General features: G+C 35.5%; 1 protein-coding gene and 1 long non-coding RNA gene across 3 annotated transcripts in view; one reads left to right on the forward strand and one right to left on the reverse strand.

Annotated features, from left to right (window-relative positions):
- calcrlb (calcitonin receptor-like b) overlaps positions 1-23,497 on the forward strand; it is a 104,253-nt gene that overhangs the window by 40,914 nt on the left and 39,842 nt on the right. The window lies entirely within an intron of this gene.
- Positions 335-23,197, reverse strand: LOC147843390 (uncharacterized). 2 transcript variants are annotated; one of them, XR_015493328.2, is made up of 4 exons: positions 23,102-23,197; positions 15,990-16,123; positions 4,253-4,472; positions 335-1,838 (listed from the first exon to the last, which is right to left on the reverse strand). It is a non-coding gene; the product is annotated as an uncharacterized LOC147843390 (long non-coding RNA). The 2 variants fall into 2 exon arrangements; XR_015493327.2 differs by lacking the exon at positions 335-1,838 and having other exon boundaries at positions 4,235-4,472.

A 23,497-nucleotide genomic window follows, 5' to 3' on the forward strand; every position in this document is an offset into this window, starting at 1 on the left:
ATTCCCCTATAGTGCATGTCTTTGGACTGTGGGGGAAACCAGAGTACCCATAGGATACCCACGCCAATGCAGGGAGAACATGCAAACTCCACACAGAAATGCAAATTGACCCAACCGAGACTTGAACCAGCGACCTTCTTGCTTTGAGGCGACATTGATATCCACTGCGGCACCATGCCACCCCAGGATTATATTACATTGCAGAAATATTTCAGCCTGATCTCATGAGGAAATTAACATTTTTTGTACAAAAAATTTATGGATTTAAAAAGGTCAGAGTGAGTCTAAAATTAGCAACACAATGATTCAATTGATCTGGCCATAGCAAGTCTTCAGTTATAAAATCACTTATTTAATTGAATCAGGGTGGATTCCATTCTAAAGAGCTCATTCTTTTGTCCTCTGAAGGGATAAGGGCATAGAGATGAACCCTTCCAATCAGAACCACTTGACACTTCAGTATGGTTCAAATGATTGTCAGAGTCTGTAGTAAACAACTCAATGATTTAAATGATCTGGACATAGCAAGTATAGAGTTATCGATTCACTGATCCAGTCTGAGCAACTCTACAGTTATAGATTCACTGATTCCAAAGATCCAGTCTAAGCAAATCTACAATAATAGATTCACTGATTCAAATGATCCAGTCTGAGCAAATCTAAAGTTATAGATTCACTGATTCAAATGATCCAGTCTAAGCAAATCTACAATTATAGATTCACTGATTCAAATCATCCAGTCTGAGCAAATCTACAGTTATAGATTCACTGATTCCAATGATCCAATCTAAGCAAATCTACAGTTATAGACTCACTGGTTCAAATGATCCAGTCTGAGCAAATCTACAGTTATAGACTCACTGGTTCAAATGATCCAGTCTGAGCAAATCTACAGTTATAGACTCACTGGTTCAAATGATCCAGTCTAAGCAAATGTACAGTTATAGACTAACTGGTTCAAATGATCCAGTCTAAGCAAATCTACAGTTATAGATTCACTGATTCAAACGATCCAGTCGGAGCAAATCTACAGTTATAGATTCACTGATTCAAATGATCCAGTCTGAGCAAATCTACAGTTATAGATTCACTGATTCAAATGATACAGTCCGAGCATATCTACAGTTATAGCTATTTATTTACTGATTCAAATTAAGAGCGACAAAAGATTAAGTGAATTTACAAACTGATTCAAAAGGAGAGCTTGGAAATGAGAATCATATTTACTGTTAGTAGTGAACTATCTCTTTAAGAACATGAAAACTGAAGTTCGTTTGTACTTTGACTTAAAAGGTAAACTCGAAAAGAAAACTTTATAGAACAATTAAACTTTATTGTTATTCGATTTCTGTACTTTTACTAGTACTATGACAAGCTTTGTTTACATTTTTATGACAGTACAATTAACTCTACGTAGTAAATATTTTTCAATGCAGTTCACATTTAAACGACACAACATCTCAACAAATAACTAATTTTAGTTCTTGTAAAGCCACAAAAGGGACCATGTGCACATTCTCCCGTTCAGCAGCAAAGGAAATGGAATCTTCATAGCAGGAAGTCCTCATCCCAGTGAGCGAACAGGACGGTTTAGGCACATACTGTCAGAGCCCCATAACGCACCTCCCTTCAAAACTGATGAGAGTGTCTTTTTCCTCTCTTTTAGTTCTCATTTTCTCCATTCGCCTGCTCTCTCTCTCTTGACTCTTCATCCCTCGCTCTCTCATAGGTACGCCCGTGGTGTCTTCTAGAGAGAGAGAGCACGTTTTCATCATTTGCAGTTTCCTGCGATTGTTCTCCACTGGGCCAGCAGAGCCCCATCAGGGCCGTGGCGTTATCTGGGAAAAAGGTGGAATGTTAAATCACAGCCTTTCCTGTCTGTCAGCGGGAACCCCAGCCAAACACCACAGCCATAGACAGGGCCGCCCATGAACTCTGACCTTCACAATGAAGCCCAGGGGAAGAGGCTGGTGCGTTTTGTAGCACAGAAAGCGCAGCTCTTCTTCACCCAGGACTGAAGATACTTCTTCTTAGAGGGATTCGCAAATGGACATCGCAACCTTTTTGGGTCAAACTTAAGTCGCGTTTTTATCATTCGCAGCAAACATTATGGCCATAAATAAAATTAATTGTCGTTTTTTTTGTTCAAATCGGACATACAAACGCCATCTGGAGAAAAAGAGAGAGAGGGAATTTCTCTAGCGTTGTGTGCGGGCAGTTTACAAACAGCTGTGGAAAAGGAAAACGGCTGTAACAGACTGACATTATGATTCCGTCTCCTTTAACACACACACACACATATATACGGTTGGCTAATATCAAGATCTCCACACTGAGTTTATCTGTCTGTAATTAATCGAAGCTTTACTCACTGTCTGAGAATTTCCCACACTGCCTCAAACATCCTCCCATAACAGTTTAGATTTTTCGTTGGTGTACAGTTTACAAGCGCTGTCTGCTCTTCGTCTTTAGCGCCGCTGTTCTTTCAAGACATTGGGTGGTAATAAGTCACCAAATTATGTAAGGTTCGACAACCCTGACGCATTGTTTGTTTTCATCGTTTAAGAGAAGACAGATGTTTAGAACTGGCGCATGTTCAGAACTCTTACAACACAACATATTAAATGTATCAAACACACACACACACACACACGCAGAGCGCAAGGTGAACTCCTTGAAAGGCTGGGAAAAGCTCCTTCCCAGAGTCCTTCGGGGTATTGAGAGTCAGGAAGGATAAGGAGGGTAGCTGGGAAAGGTTGAGAAGCTACAGACACACACACACACTTGCACGCATATACACATGATGAAGGAGCCTCCTGCCAGTGTGTTGCCGTCACCGTGGGGCGAGGCGTGAGGAAGGTCATGGGCCTGGTAGGGTGGCTCGGCCCGCGCTGGACGGCCTGTAAAGTCTGCCCTGGGAATCGGGCGGAGATTGAACAGATTTAGCCACGGCTATATTCACTTCCCCGGGAAACGAGAAATATTTACCTCCCCGTAGGGCAGTTGGGGGTGTGGCGGAGAAGGGTGGGGTTTGAGTGAGGACGGACTCACTGACCCAAAATCTATAATGTGTGCTGAAGTCTACCTTCAGCAGGTCACGGATCCTTCAGGAATAATCATCTCCATCTTTTGTGTTTACCATATGTTGCTCCATGCTGTGCTTTTACAGCATCCATTTTTATTTGCAGCATATTTTAACGGACTACTTTGATTTATTTAATGAGAAACACTGGATCTGATGTGTTAGACAAAAAGTTTTGAATCCCACGTAGCTAGGATTTTTTATTTATTTGGATTTCTGCGCTGCATGAGTAGGCGTTTTCCTGAAACTTCACATGACTGACTACAACTAATTGGTCGTTTAAGCTTGGGATTTAAAATAAAATCAAAACTAACCATGATTTTATTAGCTTGTATCGCTGGATTTGTGATAAGCAATTGATCTGTGCATGTCATTAACAAAAAAATAAAAAAATAGTTTGCCCTTGTAATGTAAAATTAAAATCTGAAAATGCACTTCCTGTTTGTTTTCAGCTAAATTCTCAGATTATGTCAGTTTGAGGTTTTGGGCGTGGCTAACAATGCTTAACCACACCTCTCCAACTGTCAGTTTTGACAACAAACAGAAATGCTGAGGAGGAGGTGTCTGTTAGGTTGTAATAACTCTTCTAAAACCCTTTTCCTGATATTCATGGGATGCCTACTTTTCTACATCCAATCAGCTTGCAGTAGAAAAAATAAGCCACGCCCACTGTTCTCTCCTTTAATATTCCGTTTCTCTAAGAACAGCATCACAAACCAAAAACAAACAAACAAACAGTCGTAACTTTTAGTTCATGCGGACGTTAAAGCAATTTATAGGGGGAATTTAGGTCACATAACACCAACCAAAATGAAACTATTGAGTTTTTTGGTCAGGTGTTGCGTCAACTCACATATACATATATTTATTGTGTGTGTGTGTGTATATATACATATATATATACATATATACATATATACACACACACACATACATATATATATATACACACACATACATATATATATATACACATATATATATATATATATATATATATATATATATATATATATATATACACATACATATATATATATATATATATATATATATATATATATATATATATATATATATATATATATATATATATATATATACATACACACACACACAATAAATTTTATGTTCTCTCAAGCTTTCAAGTACTTCCCTGTCCAGAAACACCTGCGCCGGCTCCCACGTGTCCGAAGCGTCAGTCTGACGGCTGGCTCTGGTGTCGTCTGTGACTCTGGGTGGTTGAGTGGGCGTCCGGCTGCTGGGTTTACGTGACCTGAGCAGCGCCTGTGCTCTGCTCCGGGATCATGGAAGAGGGCCAGATGACTTGGAGAGCTCGAGCCAGATGTCCAGATGTTCACGCTTGTCTCTGGTTCTGCTCTCTCACCTCCTTAGATAAGAACAAACATCTGAAGTCAAGGCTTTTTAAGAACGCCTGCTCTGTGAATGGAGATTAGATTTCCAGTACCATAAAAGAAGGTATCCCTAAAAAGTGTTAGAGAATCCTTTAATAACTTTAAACCCAAGGCTATAAAATCAAAAAGACCACCAAACTTCATTCAGTCAAATACAGCTTAAGTTTGGAAAAAAGGACATCTTGACAAAACTTCTCTGGTACTGTATTTAAATCAAAGTAAATGTTTGGTTCATTCAAGGTCTGAGAATATTGCCTTTATATTTTAAATTAAACAGTCAATTAGGGCCCTTTTTTTCAGAAAATGGCAATTGGTCAGAATAACAAATGCTTATGTTTATTTCTTTACCAATCTGAAGTTAAAGTATTGAAATTATGTTGTCAAAAAATTGAACAATTATTTCTTTTAATTATAAATATTTTTATTAAAAAATGTAAACATGTCATCAAAAAATCATCATAAATAGCACATTTATTGTTATTTTATGCAAAATAAATGGCTCTACAATGACATTATTTTAAATTTGAAAGAAATTTATCAGTATTTATATTTTACACTTAGTTACATTTTTCAAACATTTATTTGTTTTCCTTCGGCTAAGTCCCTTATTTATTAGGGGTTGCCACATAGGAATGAACTGCCAACTATACCAGCATATGTTTTACGCAGCGGATGCCTTTCCAGCCACAATCTAGCAGGGCCGTGCCACTGCCCCTCTGCCCTCATTGGCTGAGGTGCCCCTCTCAGCAGACATTTGCTCGAAATTGTAAATCCAAATTAACTGATAATTGTCAAGTGATTTCTTAAGTGTTTTTATAGCTGTATATACAGGGGTGGATTTGTGCTTTCTGTTTCTTACGTCTCTTAATCTTTTCTCATCTTTTATTTTTCTTAAAATAAAAAAAGAAAACAACTAAACAAGATTTTTTAAGATGTTTTGTTTAAAAAAAAAAAAACTAAACCTTTGGACTGGTCCATGATTGGGGGTGGGGAGACAAATTTGCACAAATGTAATAATTACATTATAATTTTATTTGTCAGCAGCCCTCACTATACAAAATATAGACAGACAACAATGTTATATATACTTAATAGCTATAGTTTATATAGGTATTTATTAAGGGCCCCCAAATACGGCGGCTTTTCGTCTTTAAAATGAATGCTATGGGGCGGTATCACGCCGTTCCTTTTCACGCTTACCACCTAAACCGCTTATCCTTGTATGGACAGCTTTCCCACTGTTACCAGTTTGTTCAGTAGCTTACTATGTACGTCAAAGGACGAGGCGCAGAGAGGAGTTGACCATGACGACGGGAATCGAGTCCAGTGAAGAACAGTTCCAGAAAGCAGATAAGATAAAAACAGAATCCAAAAGATAAAAACAAAATAAATAACAGGGTGAGCATGTGGTAAAAATGTGGTAAAAACGTGGTAAAAATGCATTGAGAGCTTTTCTTCTGGATAGCTTTTTAAATCTGTTGGTTGGGTTTAGGAAAGTGGGTGGCCGGGTCAATCTGTGCTTTTGAAAACACTATTGGTTGGGTTTAGGGAAGGAGAAGGGTGGGTTAGTTGATCGATCAGTCAGTCAGTCATTTAGTCAGTCGACAGTAGCCTCTGGTGGATTTATGCGAGAACAGCCGGCATAAATGTCCCTTGCGAGAGAAATTTGAGATCTGAAAAAGCATTCACAGCGATGTCTGGTGGATTTACTGGAGAACAGCAGTCGGTAATGGCACTCGCGAGAGAAATTTGTTATCTTAAAAAGCTTACACAGAGGCCTCGGGTGGATTCACGAAAACAAAAACTGCAACAAAAAAAAAAACATAGCTCCTGGGATGTATTTGGCGCTCTCCAGAAATGTATATATGTAACCAGGGATGTGACACTGACAACAGAGGTGAGGATCCACATGCAGGTTTATTGGCGAGGTCAGGCCAGCAATGGTCAACACAGGGGAAAACAGATGTATACAGGCAGTCCAGAATCGTAGTCAATAGGCAGGCAGATGGTCAGAGACAGGCAGCAAACAGGATTAAACAAATAAACAAGGCACTGATCAAAAACACGGTAAAGCAAGACAAAGGAAACACCTTGTAATGTCACTGGAACAGATAACAAGAGTCGGCCATGGGAGTGAGTGTGTGTGTTGTTAAGTAGTGTGTGTAATCAGTTTTTGACAATTCTCCGGTGGTGCGTGTGTAATCCGTCAGAATGAGGAAGCATGTGTGTGTGAGCGGAATGCATGTATGAAAATGTAGTCCCACAATGGCGAATTTGTAGTCTATAAGTGATTGTGTGTGCAAACCAGCTATCTAAGGAGTTACGATTGTGGTGATCGCCAGAATATAGAGGTAAGTTTTCAGAATGAGTCTGGGTTGCAAATTTCCTTAGGCCATATGCGGCTGCTTGCCTAGTTGATCGGTTAAATCCGCTCGTGTATTTACACTTCTCTACTGACTATATTGTCACTAGTCATTATATTAGAAATATTAATTTCTTTACTAACTTTAACAAACAACCCTAGTTGCCAATATTGTTAGATGACCTTCAAAATCAACTGAGACTGTAAAAGTGTAAAAGATATCTAAAACATGTTTTCATTGTCTTTTTTTTGAAGCAAATATTGTGAACAGAAAACAATGGGGGCAGAAAAATACAGCATAAAAAAAAGATGAGCTGATAATCAGATAAAGTTCAAGACAAGTTCATGGAAATTTCCACCTCTGTATATGGAGAGGCTGCTGTAAAACCTCAAATGCAGCAGGTATATTGATACAGCTGCTCTCTGTGATGCTACGGCCTTGTATATGTACATTAGATCTTTTACTTCGTTTGACAGAGGCCAAAGAAAATGAAAACTGGCAAATGAAAACTGTGAGCAGCGCTGCAGGGCTGAGCTGCTTCCTTCAATTCAATGATTCTGTCCTCTAGTGTTTGCTCTGGGCGAAACGGCACCTTGCAGCGGCCGTTTGTTCAAAAGCTTGTTCACACACTGGCCTGCTCTTGAGGGAGCACTCAGGAAGAAAACGCTCCAGATGGAAACCCACATCTCACCAGCACTCCACCATTCATCAACACGTGTCAAACATCAACACGAACAGCCATTCCTTTAGATCCTCGATTAAAAAATCTGGTGCCACTTGCCCGTTTTTTTTTTTTCCTTGATAAAAAGTCTAAATTGATGTTATATAAAAGTGATATATTTATTTTAGTTATTCAAGATTTATTAACAGAGAGAAAACATAAGGAAATAGTACTAAGAACATTACCTACGTAAAAATGTAAACACAAAGAGCCAAATCGACCATCCTCACAGTTTCGTATTTATTTCAGGAGCTCACAGTCACACTTAGCTGATGATTGATAAATAAAACGTGTTTGACATGCTGTCCAGGGAGGGAGCCCTAAGCCCAGAAGAACCTTGAGTCTGGGACTCCCTTCCATTTCATTATGATTGAGGGGAGTCTGAGCTCAGGTAGGTCTTGAGAGCTCCCCGAATTTGTTTGCTCTGCCTATTCCTGATTTTTAGGGGTTGCTATGGCAGAATGAACCGCCAGCTATACCATCATATGGTTATGCAGTGAATGCCTAGTACTAAAACACTCATATTCTGCCAATTTGATTAAATCAATTCACTTATACTGCATGTTTTTGGACTGTGGAAGGAAACTGGAGCATCTAGAGGAAACCCACGCAGGCACGGGGATAACATGCAAACTCCACACTGAACTGGCCCAGCCAGGACTCGAACCAGCAAACTTCTTGCTGTAAGGCGACAGAGCTAACCACAGAGCCACCGTGCCACCCAGTCCTGGATTTATCTAGGAAAGATGGGGAGGAGTAGGGGTGGATGGGGAATTCTTTAAAGCAAAGATGACTAAGGTCAGGAAATCTAATTATTTATGTGCATTTGGATTTGTCTGATTGGTAAATCATATGTTAGCTGATGCGGGATCAGTAATGGTCAATCAGAAGCATGTGATCCTCTCGAAATAAGTTTATTAATAAACTTCACATGGTTTAGGAAAGGGTGGCGCAGTGGGTCACTGGTTCGAGCCTCGGCTGGGTCTGCTGTTTTTAGAGGTTGCATGTTCTCTCCGTCTTCATGTGTGTTTCCCCAGCTCAAACTCTTCTCTCCCACTTCAAACAAGAGGGAACCCAGGGCTCAAGGATATTCTGACCTCAAGACTCTCACCCAGGACAGCATGACAAATACATTTTGTCATTAATCACAAGCTAAGTGAGAATTCTTGAAATCAGTATCATCTGATTTTGTATTGAAAAGTGTGCAATTCTGATTGTACGGTTTTGATTGTTCTTATGATGTCTAATGATGAAGTTAATATGTTGATTATTTTGTTTTTATTTCTTTCAATGTTATTTCTTTTTATTTTGTTTATTTTTTTGTGTTCTGATTTTTTTTGTTGCTGAGAAAGCAACAAACAACAAAATACAAATTTTAAAATAATCAAAATGTGATCCACACTGCATCTCACTAAACAAAACACAAGTCATTTATGCGACCCTGGAGCCTAAACCCAAATAAAGTTGAATGGGAATATTTGGTTATGTTATTGTATTGGTATGAGTCAAAAATATCTACTACATTATCTATTATATATACACAGTTCACAAATTAAGCAGCTCAATATTAAACACCAGCAATGTTCCATAAGGACATTTTGTAAATTTCCTAACTACATAATAAAAAAAGACCATTATGATTGATTTGTAGTTTAGGATTACATAAGTATCATGAATATAATGTGAAAAATAGTAATGATTATCAAATTTTTTTGAGAGATTAAACAGTTACTGAATTATCAAATTAACCCCCATGTATAAATATAAAAGCTATGAAACTATTTTTGAAATCAGCATTAAGATTTTAGTTTTTTTCATTGTTTGTTCATCTTAAGAAATTAACTTTATTTGTAAAAGCTTACATCAAATTATATATTATATTATTAGTAAAATACATTATAATATGTAATAATAATATAATGCTTTACAATAAAGTCCCTTTGATAAATAACTTAAGCTTAACTAACATTAAACGACATCAAGCTTTACATTTCTAACACTATTTATTATTCATTCATTCATTTTCTTGTCGGCTTAGTCCCTTTATTAATCCGAGGTCGCCACAGTGGAATGAACTGGCAACTAATCCAGCATATTCTTACGCAGCGTATGCCCTTCCAGCCGCAACTCATCTCTGGGAAACATCCGTACACACTCATTCACAAACACACTCGTACACTATGAACAATCTAGCTTACCCAATTCACCATACCGCATGTCTTTGGACTGTGGGGAAAACCAGAGCACCCGGAGGAAACCCACGCGAACGGAGGGAGAACATGCAAACTCCTCACAGAAACGCCAACTGAGCCGAGGCCTAAACACTATTTATTAATCATTGTTAAAATGAAATAATAAAAACATACAACTGCTCATGCAACTGTTAACAAGTCCAGCACTCAATACAAACACATCAAACATTAACACAAATAGCTATTCCTTTAGATACTTGATAAAAATCTGGTGCCAGTTGTCTTTTTTTTTTAAGTCAAGACCCTCTTTTTATAATTTCTTTATAGTCTTTTGATAAAAGTTATATATATTATATATATATATATATATATATATATATATATATATATATATATATATATATAATTATTATTTTTTTAATATATAACTTTTGATAAAAGTTATATATATATATATATATATATATATATATATATATATATATATATATATATATATATATATATATATATATTTTTTTTTTTTTTTTTTTTTTAGAGAGAGAAAACAAAAGGAAATAGTTTGAGGAACAGTACCTACATAAAAATTTGAAGATGAATCGTCCTCAGAGTTTCGGATGTATATAGTTTTGAAAAAATAATATAATTCAATATAATATAATTAATAATATGTTATAATTATAACAGATTAATTATTTAAAATATATTAGTTCTAGTAAAAACAAATATACTAAAGCTTTATAATTATTTTCATTGTGCAACTTTTTGTAAAGTATTACAGATAATATAATAAATATAATATAAAATAATATAAAATAATATAATATAATATAATATAATATAAAACTAAATAATATAATATAATATAATATAATATAATATAATATAATATAATATAATATAATATAATATAATATAATATAATATAATATAATATAATGCTTTACAATAAAGTCCCACTAATAATTAACTACTAATTAATTTGCATTAAAAGACATAATTGTTCATTGTTCAACTATTAATATCAAATCCATTAAATAATATTAACAGATTAATTATTTAAAATATATTAGTTCTATTAAAAACAAATATACTAAAGCTTTATAAATATTTTCATTGTGCAACTTTTTGTAAAGTATTACCGATAATATAATAAATATAATATAATATAATATAATATAAGTTTATAAGAACAGAAAGAAACCATATCTACTACAGGCAAAGCATACAACTAAAATAACTTGAACGTTATCAATAATTCACATCTACTTGCATAACACTGGTCACTCCATGAACGTTTTTATGAATCCCGGTTATAGGTCTTTAATAAGCACTATACTGCTCAGACCTACACTTGTCTGTGCCTCAGTAAACACAGCAAACAGCTAAAACAGCCTAATTTACCACAGCAGTACAGTTAACATATAATGTCTGTTTTTGGCAAGCTTCCAAAGAACTGTTCAAGTGTCCTCTAATAACAACACTGCTGCTCTGTGCACTTCTGCCAACATTTAAATAGACCACTATTCTAAAAGTGTGTGTGTGTGTGTGTGTGTGTGTGTGTGTGTGTGTGTGTGTGTGCGAGGGAACAGGAGAAAGTGGGCAGAAACCGCAGTTTTTGTTTGGTGCTGAATAAGGTCGCGACCCCGCAACATGTGTTGAATGAACCCTTAGCCTTTTCTCTTCCTGCGCTGGGCCTTCCTCTAAAACAACACACATCACACCATACCATATAAGAACCGAAAGGTGAGGAGAAGAAAAAGAAATAAACACAAAGCCCTCCAAAAGGTCACTCGTCTGGGTGTAACCACCGACGAGTCTAAACACCGCTGCTTTAAATGAGTCGCTTTATCCCGGTTCAGGTTACTTACTTTATCAGAGCTATATACATCAATAGTTCACTTGGGTACAGTTGAAGTTAAAATTATTATTATTTTTTTTATTCATTTTTCAAATGATGTTTAACAGCAAGGAATTTTTCACAGTATTTCATATAATATTGTTTCTTCTGGAGAAAGTCTTATTTGCTTTACTTCGGCTAGAATAAAAGCGGTTTTGAATTTTTTTTTAAATTATGTTAAAGTTAATATTATTAGCCCCCTTAAGCTATATATTTTTCGAATGTCTACAGAACAAAAACCATCATAATACAATGATTAGCCTAATTACCCAAATTTGCCTAATTTACCTAAGGCTTTAAAGTCACTTTAAGATAAATATCTAGTAAAATATTATGTGCTGTCATTATGGCAGAGAGGAAATAAATCAGTTATTAGAAATGAGATTAAAACTATTATGTTTAGAAACGTGTTGAAAAAAAAAAAACTCTCCATTAAACAGAAATTGGAAGAAATGTACAGGGGGGCTAATAAATCTGACTTCAACTTTATATCAAGAAAGATAATGATACTTTTTAGTCACAAAACACAGTATTGTAATGATTACCTATCCCAGGCTCATTCTGAAAACGTAGAGCTTTATACATTTCTGGAGAGTGCAAATTAACATCCCTGACAACATGCAAATAACAACATAGGCTCATTCTGAAAATGTTGTCCTATATACGTTTCTGGAGACCACAAATTATGTAGCCAGAGACGCCATTCCTTTTCACGCTTATCAGCTGGCCTCTTAGAACAGCAGGCATGAATGGCACTCGCAAAAAAAATTTGAGATCTCAAAAAGCAAACACAGCGGTCTCTGGTGGATTCGCGTGAACAAATATTGCAATAACACAAAGTTCCTGGGACATATTTGGTGCTCTCCAGAAATGCATATACTGTAGTGGTACATTTTCAAAATGAGCCGGGGGTCGCACCTATCAATCTTAATAAGCTTCAAATTAGCTGCTTATTAATAGTTATGGTAGGTTTAGGTTTTAGGCAGGATTTGGGATGTAGAATAAGATCATACTTTATAACTACTAATGAAAAGTTAATAAGGTAATAATAACAGGTGATAAGCCAGTAGTTAATAGCATGAATTTTGACTTGTTACTAAAAAAAGGTGATACACTAAAAAATGCAGGGTCCCACACAATTCATTCATGTCCCAAAACAAATTGATTAAGTTAACTTAACTTTTTTAACAAATTAATGTGGATTGAATATAAAAAAATTAAGTTGCCCTAATGAAATCTCAAGAATTGTGTTGTTTCATTCATTCATTTTTTTTTCGGCTTAGTCCCTTTATTAATCCGGGGTTGCCACAGCGGAATTAACCACCAACTTATCCAGCACATATTTCAGGCAGCCAATGCCCTTCCAGCTGTAACCCATCTCTGGGAAATGTGTTGTTTCAGCTCATTTTAATTAAGTAGTTTGAACGAGCAATATCTGTATCTCTTTCTTTCTGTCATGCACATTTTCCAATACAGTCTCTATTTTGAAGACTTCTGTATGAAAATCTCCCTCACTTTGTGTGCGTGTTGAAGGGAGGGGGTGGAATGGCTGTGTTGGGAGGAAAGCTCCATTATGATCTGCATGATTTAGAGGCATTGATTTAGTGTTCACTTACAGCATGGCTGACACATACAGGAATCAGGGATCACCGCTCTCTTCCTGACCCTCCTCCCTTAACTCTTTCACTACTTTCTCTCACTTTCTTTCTCTTTGTCACTCTTTTATTCTCTTTATCTGTTCACCCCTAATAGTGGTTTGATGAAGCTGAAGTCTTTAAATATGAAAATAATTAGTTGAATATTCTGAATATTGCTCAGCTCTAATGCTTGTTTCATTTCTCTGATGATTTGGTTCTGTTCTTAAGTACAAGTATCAAATCACATACAATATAAATTTGTGTACTGCACTGTAAAAAATATTGATAAAAAGTCAAGACAACAAATAATTTTATGTAGCTTTAACTTATTATAATGAGTTAATCAGGTTTCAACTATTAAGTTATATTAAGTTTAACTTAATATTTTAGACAGCTCAATTGATGCTAGTTGAGATGACAAGAAAGGTTTTGATTTAAATAAAAATAATTAGGCAGCAAAACTTTTAGTGTGTGTATTTATGTATTTATTTATTTATTTTAAATGGACACCACAATTACACTGGACAACCAAATGTAATAGTTTAAGTGTTTTAGCAAAGTTGCTAATCCTCAACACCTGTCCACAGGAGGCTTGAAAAAATTGACAAAATATAAATATAATTAATACATACACAAAACATTATAATTCTTCACATAAAATTACTGAAGGCAAAAGCAAAGACTGCTGTTTGGTTTTTAACCACTTTTTAAGAACACTACTAAAAATATTTACTCTCTGTTTTTAGGCTAACAGACAAATCATTCCACAGTTTGGCTCCCTTTACAGAGAAAACAGTTTGACCAAAAGAGGTCTTACACTTTGGCACTAGACAGTCACCATTAGCAGTTGCCCGTGTGTCTGTGAGAGGTTTGATGCCGACGGATTAGATCAGAACACAGGATTGGAATATGATAATTTAAACATTTAAAAAACAACTTAAGATAATTAAATTTAATAAAACTATCAAAACTAAAAAGGTTATGTTTACATAAAACTTCACAATGATGCCATCGCATAGGCTTTAAGTCCGAAATTTTAACTGCTTGTTTATATATTGAGTCAATAAGCTTCAATGTAGTTAAAGAGGCTTGTGACCAAGCATGTATATTAAGCATGCATACATTATTAATACACACATTTATGAATATGTTCATATATTTATTCTATAGTATAGTATCAATCACATACAAAATAAATTAGCATTTACATCGTGTACTGTGTATATTTATGCATATACAAAGTACACACATCCATATACACACACACATCCATCCGTATAGATTTATACTTATATATAAAACATATATAATGAAGTTTACAATATAGTATACAGTATTATATATATATATATATATATATATATATATATATATATATATATATATATATATATATATATATATATATATATATAATATGCAGATGATTTCACTCTTTACCCCCACTGCCTGTTACACAAGAATGTATAGTTTGGAAAATGCAAATAGAAAAAGAAAATGACACAGAAAGTAAGACAAATCCACTGTGTGATGGTCCATCCCAGGTGCTACCAAGCCCAGATAAGTCAATGGTGCTTCTGGAAACTGTTAACATAGGGCTTCCTTATGGCACAGTACAGATTTCACTGGCACATGTGGATGTATCTGCCAAGGTTTGCCAAATTTGTTCTCAGCTAATGCCATGATATCACTTAAGGTATCATTTTAAAGTACATATACCTTATAGGTTTATTTATTTATATATATATATATATATATATATATATATATATATATATATATATATATATATATATATATATATATATATATATATGTTATTGTTGAATGTATTATTATCACTATCATTATTACTACTATTATTACTATTGTAGTAGTCTTTTTTTCTGCTATAAATGCTTTGGCAATACAGTATGTACCCATGTATGTCATGCAAAAAGTTAACTGAATTGAAAAAGAGAGAGGGAGAGAGAAAAAGAGAGTGAAAACTACTGAAAATTGGCAGTTGTTGCTCCACTAAAATCTGTAAGTAGAACCAGAAAGCTAGAAATCTCTCAGATAGTTCTTATTAATATATTTTAAATCTCGCCACTGTGTCAGCAAGACAGACATTCAAGCTAATATTTAAACAAGTCATCAAACCACAGAGTGTCAATGCGCTTGTGGAACCCAAACCAGCGCTGGGAAAGTTTACTGAAATCCTCCCATGTCTAGCTCCTCAGAGAGAACAGCGTGATGTCAACACTTTTATGGACGTAAGCAACAACAGGGGTGATGAAACACTGCGTTACTGTTTGGTCAAGTCTGGCTGAAAGCATCTTGACAAAGCATCTTTCTGCAATGAAGGCCATTCAAATGTAATATTTTATTGTGTTATTAAATGTATTTTTGTGGGGAATGTTTTTTTTCCCAGTTCTGTTTATCTTCATGTTAATTTTGTATATTAAAGCTTTTAAACTGTTTCTTTTGTGAATTTTTTATGGTTTTGGCGTTTAAGGTTTTGATACAATGCAAAAAAACAACAACATAGGCTCATTCTGAAAACGTAGCCCAATATACATTTCTGGAGATCAAGAATTATGTAGCCAGAAGTACGTATGGCTGCATTTCATCTTTAAAACAAATGCTATGGGGTGGTATGACGCAGTTTCTTTACGCGTTTACCAGCTGACTGCTTACCTTTGTATGGACGGCTTTCCCGCAGTCACCATTTTGTCCAGTTAGCTCATCATGTACATCAGTCGACTTGAGGTGCAAAGAGGAGTTGGCCATGATGACAGGGTTCAAGTCCGGCGAAGAACCATTCCAGAAAGCTGGTATGACAAAAACAAAAGCCAACATAATAAAATAAAGAAGTAAATAACAGGGTGAGAATGTGGTAAAATCTGAAAACGTAGTAAAAATTAGACAAGGTTTTTTCTTTATGGATTGCTTTTTAAAACTGTTAGCTGGGTTTGGGGAAGTGTATAGGCGGGTCAATGGGTCTTTTGAATACACTATTGGTTGGGTTTAGGGAAGGAGGAGGGTGGGTCAGTTGATCGATTGGTCAGTCAGTCAGTCAGACAACAGCGGCCTCTGGTGGATTTACTTGAGAAAAGCAGGTGCGAATGGCACTCAAGATAAATCTGAAATCTCAAAAAGCGCACACAGCGGCCTCTGGTGGACTTGCGAAAAAATACTGCACAAAAACATACTTCCTGGGACGTATTTGGCACTCTCCAGAAATGTATAAAGAGGAAACTCATATACATTTTTCAGTATGTAGCTTTTATTGTTCTACCACTTACAGTACGCATCAGAAACAAAATATATTACAATATCAGACCTTCTGCTCTGGAGGGCTCCTCATTTAATGTTTGTACACCATGTACGACAGTAACAATGGTTGTAAGTTGACTTATAAGTATAACTGCTGATAAAGCTTTTCAGCTGCTTAGAACTGTTTCCTTGTAGCAGACAATAACTTCACTGGATGTGCATTTTAATTTTCTATACAGCTGAAACCTGTTTCGAACATATACATTAATGCATAAAAGGAAATATCTGGAAAAAAATGGGAGCGATTACTGTTTAAGTTAAAAAAATAAATTCAAACTTTTTTCCAATTAGGGGCGGCACGGTGGCTCAGTGGTTAGCACTGTCGCATCACTGTCGCAAGAAGTTCACTGGTATGATTCCCATCTGGGCCAGTTGACATTTGTGTTGAGTTTGCATGTTCTGTGTTGGCATGGGTTTCCTCTGAGTGCTCAGGTTTCCCCCCACCGTCCAAAGACACGCAATATAGGTGAATTGGTAAACAAAAATTGGCCGTATGAATGTCTGAATGTGAGAGTGTATGGGTGTTTCTTAGTACTGGGTTGTGTGCATCCTCTGTGTATAAACATGTGCTGGAATAGTTGGCGGTTCATTCTGCTGTGGTGAACTCTGATAATCAGAGACCAAGCCGAAGGAAAATTAATGAATGGATTAGGGCTGGGCTATGTTGACCAATTTGGCATTGTATAATGTCTAATGTGAAACATCGCTATGAACGATGGCATCGTCGTCATAGGCGGCAGTGAATGAATTATTTATGAGTATTACATTCATAATGATTTAATTATTTGTAGCCTACCATTTCAACTACCTGACCCACATGGTCTTTGTTTTACCCGAAATCACTCATAAATAAATAAAGAATCGAGTTGCACACAAATTACCACCTGTCAATCACTTTTTCCGCAGGACTCTGGCCTGAATAGGCAGAGTGATCTGTGTTATTATAATGGCGTCGACCAACTTGATTGGTAAAAAAGGTGCACAATCAACAGAAACCAACCAACAGTATCTGAGGTTTTCACTAAAATTACTAAGTACAAGCCTGAAAGCGAAAGATTGAAGCAGTGTACTGACGCTGTTACACGCTACCTGATAGATTCAAAAGACTAAAGAGTCGTTAGATAGGGACAAGATTAAATAATCACGTCTAACAACTATAGTAAGTCGCGATCCAGCGGTACATCCTTGATAAACTTTTGTGGTCAAAGCACCCGCTGACTGCCTGGAGATCAGACGTGTGCATATGCTGCAGTGCATGTCAGAGTGTGTGTGTGTGTGTGTCTGTGTATGGTAACGTGATGTGCATTTTCAGTGGTATAGTATGGACAGAGATGTTTTTAGAAATGCTAGATAAAATGCCAATATGGACGTGGATCAATTTCGTTCTAAAATGCTATTTTAAAACTAAGACATATTAGTGTAAACGGGGCAGTGTATATTTTTTGCAAGCGGGTTGCTGCCGAGAAAGGGGCAAGATGGAGGATTGCGATGCCGGCTCAGCATCGTGATGTCTATCGGCCATCTGCGATGGACGATGGCATAGTCTATCGACCCAGAAAGAATGTTCCTATATGAGCAAAGATACGAGTTTTTTTTAGTCCATTGTGATTCATTAAATACAGTTGAAGTCAGAATAATTAGCCCCATGTTTTTGGCCAAGAAAAGAAAGTGAAAAACAACTAACCTCTATTCCAATATACAGACATTTGGCAAACAAATTTTAGATGATGTTAAAGGTATGTTAAACTAGCAACAGTAGGTTAAACTACTTCTGTTATAAAGCCACGATCACACTGCACTTTTCGCTCATAGACTTCCATTCATAAGCATGTAAATGCGGCAGACCAGAAACATGAGCATGTGATTTGCATTTCACTGCATTCGAAAGTTCAAGCTTGTTGAATTCTTACCTGCGAAATCATATCAGCAGTGAGATCAATAGAAGATCATTTAAAATAAGAAGTTTAAAATATGGAGCAATCTCTCACTTTTTATTGATGTTTAATCATATTTTAACCCCGCCCCTTTTCGCAGCACCACACAACAGAATTTTGCAAGCACAAGCTCTACTGTGACCCTCACTTTGGACAAAAATGTCTGCTAAATGACTAAATTTAAATGTAATTTCCATGACTTTTCCAAAACCTCGTGAGTTTTTTCTGTTTTTCCTAAACTTTTCCAGGCATGGAGAATGCCAATGTCAAAATTCCATGACTTCTTCAGGTTTTCCATGACCGTATGTACCCTGAGTTTAAGAATGTGTATAATATAATGTATTGAAATGGTGCAGTGGGGTGGGCGACTCTGTAAGAGCAAAAATAATTTGTTTCTATTTTTCAAATCTTTGAATTGTTTTGAGTAAAATGTCAATAAAAAGATCTGAACAAAAAAACTTTTATACTTTCAGTTCTTTCCAGTGAATCTGATTTACTTAAAGACTTTCCCATTGTCTTGCAAGGTTATATACTTTAAACAAGCAGATCAGCATACATAACCAACCTATCTTAGCCATGTCTGCTGGTGGAGCAACAAAATACATAACATTTTTTAAAGTATTAGCAGATATTAAGAGACAGTTCAGAAAGACTTTAAAGACTGCTAGTGGATATGTAGCTGCAAAGTTACATGCAGTTCTAAGGGGACCATCAAAATAAAGTGTTATTGGCGTGCCTGAGATCTTGGTTTCTGTATTGTAATTAAGCCTTTGTTATTGAAAATACTTTCAAAATGTAAAACTAATAAAAACACTTGTTAAAAAAATAGAAGAAAATACTTTCAAAGTTGTTCCTTCTTTATTTTTTGCTAATTGAACTGGTAATGCTTCCAGCAAATCTATGCCTCTTCACTCCTTGCTGATTTGCTCATCACTCCTTGCGGATCAATCAGCACATGCTAAAAACACTCTCTTTTGCAGGACAAATACCAACTGCTGGCATCACATGCAAGCTTCCTATGTCACAATGCATTTGCTACACGATCAATCCCGTGTCATAAATATGCAACCATATGAAATCAGTGGACAGATGAAAATACAAAAGGGTACATTGATTGAAATGATGTGAATCTCACGGGCAATAAAAGCAGGCGTTGTCACACTGAAACGCCTGAAGTGATATGTGAATTACGAAGCACGCATGGGTCAACAGATGTTTTGATGATGTAATCCATTACAAACTACTTCACGTAGGGGTGGAATCGGCAGAGTGATCAGAGAGCAGTTTGTCATTTTCCAGCACTACGATGCATCAGCATTACGCAGTTTGTTTTTACGTCAATGCAAAAAAATTGTGGAGGCACGGTGTTCGTATTCACAATACTAACAAAATCACATGCAATATCTGGTCTTGTATACAACTACTGTAATTGGGAGGATAATATGTGGTTTGTTGGGATCTGCGTCCAGGCAACTAGTCACCCGCCACATGTGGATTGTCTGATAATGGTTTACGATTATGCAATAGATCAGCTACTTTTGTGCAATATCTGAACTTTTGTACCACATCGAGACATATTGCACACAACGAAGCTCTTATGAGAGATTGAATGCTCTGCACACAAATCTCTATAGAGACAGCCTTAAAAATACTACATTTACAAAATAAAGTTCATACACGCACAGCACAATTAAGATAGAAAAAATCCAATTTGTAAATTCAAAGAACAATTTGTAAAACCACTATTAAAATCATATTTTTGCAAGATGAATTGGATTTGTTTATTTTTAAATCATGTTTTGAACATACAAGTTAAATTCATGCGTTTATGGATCGTGTTTTGGACTTACGAATTAGATTTGTGCATGTATGAATCATGCTTTGAACTTACAAATTAAATTTGTCTATTTAGGAATCGTGCTTTGAAACTTCCAAATAGATTCATGCATTTATGAATCGTGCTTTAAATTTACAAATTGGATTTGTGTAGTTACGAATCACGTTATGAACTTACAAATTACATTTGTGAATTTATAAATTTTTGAAAGTTTTGAACTTACGGATTGGATTTGTGTATTTATAAATTGTGTTTTGAACATACGAATTAGATTTATGTATTTTTGAATTGAGCTATGAACTTACAAATGAAATTTGTTTATTTATAAATTGTGTTTTAAACCTACAAATTAGATTTGTGTATTTATAAATTTTTGAAAGTTTTGAACTTACGGATTGGATTTGAGTTTTTATAAATTGTGTTTTAAACTTAAAAATTAGATTTGTGTATTTATAAATCGTGTTTTGAACTTACGAATTAGATTTGTGTTTCTATGAATTTTGCTTTGCACTTACAAATGAAATTTGTTGAAAGGTTCAAAGCTGCCTGGGAGAAAGATCTAGGGTCTGAAATTTCTGCAGACACATGGGATAAATGCCTGGAGATGATACGGTCCTGTTCGGTGAACAGTAGACTTCAATTGGTCCAATTTAAGGTTACCCATCGGTTACATTATACTAAAGCAAAGTTGCATAAGATTTTTCCCTCCATATCACCATTATGTGACAGGTGCAAACTCATTGTATGGGATTTGTCTGAGACAGTGCCTAGTGTTGTGTGTGTTTGTGTATGTGTGTATATATGCATGTGTGTCTTTGTGGTTGTTCTTGAAAAATCCAATAAAATACAATTATTAAAACAACAAAAACAAATGAAATTTGTGTATTTATTAATCGTGTTTTAAACTTACAAATTAGATTTGTGTATTTATGAATTGTATTTAGATCTTACGAATTAGATTTGTGTATTTATGAATCATGTTTTAAACTTACGAATTAGATTTGTGTATTTATGAATCGTTTTGAACTTACGAATTAGATTTGTGTGTTTATGAATCGTGCTTTGAACTTATGAATTAGATTTGTGTATTTATAAATCATGTTTTGAACTTATGAATTAGATTTGTGTGTTTATGAATTGTTTTGAACTTACGAATTAGATGTGTATTTATGAATTGTGCTTTGAACTTATGAATTACATTTGTGCATTTATAAATCGTGTTTTGAACTCATGAATTAGATGTGTATTTATGAATTGCATCTTGAAGTTATGAATTGTATTTGGTATATGTGAATTTTATCTTGTAAATGTGTTATTTTTTAGACTGATCTATAAATCTCAACCTCCCACTGCAAGAGCCTAATATAAAGCAATACTGGTGCCAATAAAAATTACTTTTTAAAAAATGTCAAAGGCATCACTGTCACTTTAAGCAGGCCAAGGCTCATGGCATGCGTTATAGATCTTTGAGAGATGGTGAATGATTGTAGATATAAGTGAAATTTCAAAATCAGCAAGAGCTTAATGTTCAGACAGTTATAGGTTTTGATGATTACAATCAATGTTTCATATTGAAATAGAAATAATCTGTTTGCCATTCAAAAGGGGATTGTAATAATGATTACAGCCTTATTGAGGCCAGTTCTCACCGATCAAACCCAGACTGAAATACGGAGAGAATGATCTTCCATGATAAAATGCATGATTGTGATTAGTTAATTACAAGACTAATGACAAATGTTAGCATTTTATTCAAGTAAACAAACACTGCAATTTAATAAAAATAAATCTAAAAATGTATTTGATTTGCTGCTGCACCGACTTCCAGTTCCCCAACGAGTCACAGATTTTATTGGCAGAGTCAGCCTTCATTATAGCAAATTATTACCAGTACTTATGGAAACAGAGATCATTTAAAACATATTTAATTAATAAAGCAAACATGTTTATTTGATAGTACATGAATGTTGTAAAGATGACCGCAGCTTCAGTCTATTTAAAGTTGAATGACCTTACTCAGATCAGCTGCTCTAAAACCAAAAACTCGAGTTTTTAATCTCTCAGTAAAGATGCGGTCACACTGGAGTTTGAGCATGCGAAATTCTGTCGTACGGGGCTGCGAAAAAAGGTGGAATTAAACAAGTTGATTAAACGTAAAAAAATAAAAAACCCGAGATTGGTCCATATTTTCAATTTCTGTACAGAGAGGTCATGTTTTGATCCTTGAGTCTCACACACTCATGTGATGCGATTTCGCAGGTCAGAGTTCAACCAAAGCTTGAACTTTCCAACGAAGCAAACTGCAAAACTTGTCGCACGAGACGTACGACCTTGCGTTTTCAGTCTGATGCGTGCATATGAATGGGGAGAAAAGTCCAGTCTGACCGAAGCTTATCAACTCAGAGTTCAAGTTTAAACTCAGAGTTGGTTGAACCTCCTTACTGAAACAGGCCCACAGTTTAAGACATTAGGAAGGTAATGATGACTCGCAGGGGGACTATCACAATGGAGTGTCAGTCAAAACACTTGAAACAAGCTCCATTTCATTTGGTTTCATTCACCAATGCCAGTACATAAATCTCTCCTCATAGTATCAGACTGGTTTCTAATCATAAATATATAAAGACAGCTCAAGCAAATAAATCAATAAACTGCATAAACAAACAATACTCCATAAATAACACTACAAGAAAACAACTCACATTGCAAACAGCCACAACACCACATGAGCAGTCCAGAGTAGTGAAAGACAAGAGCTTACTGCTACTCGGAAGCCACATTACTTAATTAGGGTGATAAGGTACAGCTGTGAATCATGGATAGGCCGTAAATGGGTGAATCAGAGAGGTTCAAAAAATAGTGGGCAGGGCTTCAGTGAGATTTTCTACACAGAGCTTATGATCAAAGTAGATCAGTGCAGTGGCATGCTCGATTTTATGGATGAAAATGAGGGTGTGGGAGACATGGGTCCTACAGATCACAATTTAAAAAAAAACTGTTTTATGGAGTTTTTGTTTGCCAAAATTATTTTTTACGTATTTCAGTTAATCGATTAAACAATTAAACACGTTTCCTCAAACCCTCATATTACTGCTTTC

Source organism: Danio rerio, chromosome 6 (assembly GCF_052040795.2).
Source record: "Danio rerio strain M-AB ecotype USA chromosome 6, GRCz13ab, whole genome shotgun sequence".
NCBI lineage: Eukaryota > Metazoa > Chordata > Actinopteri > Cypriniformes > Danionidae > Danio > Danio rerio.